A 3,969-nucleotide genomic window follows, 5' to 3' on the forward strand; every position below is an offset into this window, starting at 1 on the left:
CCCAACATTGAATTTGAGGTTACTCAAAATTGAGTGATTTGCAATTAGCGAAACTGGATTTGCAATTATTTGCAATTATTTGGTGGTATTTTTAAATCATTCGGACAAAGTGGGGGGGGGGGGGGTTCAACTTCATGTACATTTAAAGTATATCCATGTGCATCAGTTTGACAATGTCATTGAGTGTATAAAATATAATAAAATACAGAATTGAAACAAGTTTAAAGAGTAATGTGTGATAAAGTATAAGTATACGTATATACCTACCCCGTTTCCGTGGACACGCGCTTTATGACAATATTATGAGACAACTAGTGTCAAAAATCGTGAAACATGTATCCACACGGCATATGACACATGGCCCTTGAACAGTTAAAAAAAGTGCTTTAGGATAGTAATGTACGTCATTTATAGCGCATTTGAGTATTTACATCGGGCTAGTTAGTCTACAATAATCATCATTATATGTCTCGTATGGCCGTATGTTATATTTAGTGTTTGCCTTAAGTGGTTAAATAGACGAAAGGACAATTTATGGACAAAAAGAATATTTTCCCTACCCTACTTATAATGTGAATCAAATCAGTTACTGTTGGGACTGTTAAAAATATTTATTACATAGTCTTCATAACGTCAAGTTAATAACATATTATATTATTATTTCATATAGTGTAATCAATTTGGTGTTTCCCAAGGTCGTTTAATGTTAACCTCAATAACATTGCAGCCAACAACTTCATTCTCCATATTTTTATAGTGAAACATAGATTTATAATTTCCATAAAATAATGTTTTGGGTAAGTTCAAATTTTCAAATTTCTTCTTATCGATCCCTGACGTAATATATGTGCCCTGCAAACATTTAGAAAACAAAATTGTTACAAATGCATAATTAGGTAGGGGTGACTGGGTAAAATTATAACACGTTACGATCGTAACATGGTCAATATTTAGATGTTTGATTATGTTAGAAAGCTTTGTCAATGTAGTATTTTTTAAATTATGGCCCTTATAACCGTACTCCAATGGCTGCAGGTATACAATTGCTACATTTGGATTTTTTTTTATTCCCATTTACTCAACAATTTTTAAAAATTTTATTATATTATACGCATTTATTTACAGGGTGAATCATTGAGCGTAAAACATTATCTCAAAAATTATTAATGTTTTGGAAAATGTTTTTCTCATAGTTTCAAATTATATTTTTAAATATATTTATCTTTATATTTTTTTTTATGTTTTTTACTTTTTTGAATGACAGCATAGAGTTTTAATTTCATATTCCAAAGTATAATATTTTTTCATTAAATTCGAATTTCGAGTGAATAGCTTATGAGTTATAAGTATTTAAAAATTAGATCGGCGGAGTGGAGTACTATGGGGTTACCCCGCAAAATTTTTGTCGACTACTCTTGTCAAAACTTGTCAAAACTTCAAATACTTATAACTCAAAAACTACTCGTCCCAAATTTGATTTTAATGTAACAAAACACTTAGAGAATGAGATTAAAACTCTATACTGTCGAAAAAGTAAAAAATATAAAAAATTATAAGGATAAAAAATATTTTAAAATATCTAATCTAATCTTAATATCATTGGTGTAGACTATAGACTTAACAGTTCCTTTCAAAACCGTAAGATTTATAGACGATAGGAATAAACTCAGATTTTATAGACCGATATTATACACTTGGTTTACATTGTTGTAGCTATAATTGTTATGTCAACGATTATGGAGTCGCACAAGGCAACTCACAAGGTCCTATATTATTCTTCATTTATTTTAACTAAATACCGGTGTAATTACTTTATTATAAAATTAAAACAAAGTGTTGACGGTGCCTTACAGTATATCTATAATTGGATTGAATAAAATGTATTATCACTCAACATATCTAAAAAAAATATCAATACTTATGCCAATAGTCACAAGTTGCATACAGCTGCCGGATGGATACAATTTTATTATACATAAATGTAATAATAATTCAACCAGGTACAACCATAAACCAATTACAATGGTCTTATCATTTAAATATTTAGGAATGACGATAGATTTTGATCTAAAATTGTCAAATACAAACATACAGAATGTTGATAACATTATGAGAAGTTTAACTACTCTATTTTAACAAACTTGTTTTCTAAATAAAATAGTCTTAATACGAGTGTATGTTACATTATTTGATTCAATTTTAGCATACGGTAACACAAACATACAATCTGTCTAAAAATTTTACATTAATCAAACTATCATAAGATTTTTACTATGGCACATACACAATTTTATAGAAAATAAAGATACACAAGGAAGTATATAAAATCACATAGTGTAACATTAACCAGTTAAAAATTTTCTACCGATTACAGGTTACCTACCTACATTCAACAATTTTGGAAATTATTTAAAGAGTCTAAAACATCGCTTATCTGAAAATAGGTCTAATAAAACCAATTATATAGTTAATAAAACTCATATAAATGAATCAAAGGATGATGACCTTGATTAGTATAATTGTGTATCACTCGAATTGGTTATGTATAATTGTAAATATCAAAGGAAACATTGGTGTTAATATGTATAAATTAATCAATACTATTATATTATAACTATTGTATATTTATTAATAGAATAACTCAGTATACCAGATACGATCTTAGCTCAGTGTACTAACGTATCAGATCTTAATATTATTAATGTTATTATTGTATTATAATTGAAATATACTGAAATAAATTAAATTAATAAAAAAATTATAAATTATGTAACTGATTTTAATGTTTTTATACATTACCACTGTAATTGGACATTTATCAGTTGACATGTTGAAACCCTCTATACTGTTAAGCCATGCATTTCCACTGAGATGTTTTGTATTACTGCATGCCTTTTTTGTATTGAGAGTATATGCATTTGGCACCCACCCACCAGTTGAGTCCCAAGACGCAAAGTTAAAATTGATCTACAAATAAATACTATATTAATTTAGTTAAGATGACTACAAACATTTACAATTCGTGTAGAAATTAAAATGAACTACTCACAGATCATAAATATAAAAATACATTTGTTATGTTCACCAAGAACTTAATTATGATTAATATTATAATGTTTGTGTTACCGAAAAAAAAAAAATAAAAAAAGTTTTTATAATTTATATAAACAATGAAAAATAGAGGTCCCAGCAGGGCTCCATGTGGAGCTCCGTAATTCAAAGTGCTATAGTTGCTGAAAACATTATTTATTTTAACTGTTTGAATACGATTTGTTAAAAAACATTTGATGAGATTATTAGGAACACCACGAACTCAATAATTGTATAGTTTCGTTAATAACATAATATTATGATATACAGAATCCAAGGCTTTTTTAACATCAAGAAAAATACCAATTACAAAATCACCCTGTTATACATATTACTTTTTACGGTAGTAAATGTAATGTCGGTAATTATTTCCAGTAAATCTGGTTAGCTACAAATACAAATTAGTTTTATATGTCATTAAACGAAATTTTAATGAAAATTTTATGTGCGGTCCTATTGTCTCCGTATGGTCTAACCAATGGAGTAGCTAAGTTTTGTAATTATGGTAGGTACATACCAAGTACTACTAGGTATAGAATTACAGCGAAACTTCCATTTTATAACTATAATAAAAATTGACAGAAAATCAAAATTAATCAATTTGATATTTTCGGCCATTCGTTGATTATGAACCATTCAGGACTTACACTATTATATTGGTGGAACTATTTAATCAATTTATCAATATCAATTTTTTTACCTACGAGATATCACAATACAAAAGTTTCTGCGTATTATACAGTTCTTAAATTAATCCTTATACTAATAATATGTACTTACTGTAAGAGTATCATACAAAGGTATCAAAAATGTCATATTGCCTTTTACCTCCGTTATATTTGATGTCTTTTTACTCAAATACCAATTAAATTGAAGTGG

This window comes from Acyrthosiphon pisum, unplaced genomic scaffold (genome assembly GCF_005508785.2).
Source record: "Acyrthosiphon pisum isolate AL4f unplaced genomic scaffold, pea_aphid_22Mar2018_4r6ur Scaffold_21355;HRSCAF=23750, whole genome shotgun sequence".
NCBI lineage: Eukaryota > Metazoa > Arthropoda > Insecta > Hemiptera > Aphididae > Acyrthosiphon > Acyrthosiphon pisum.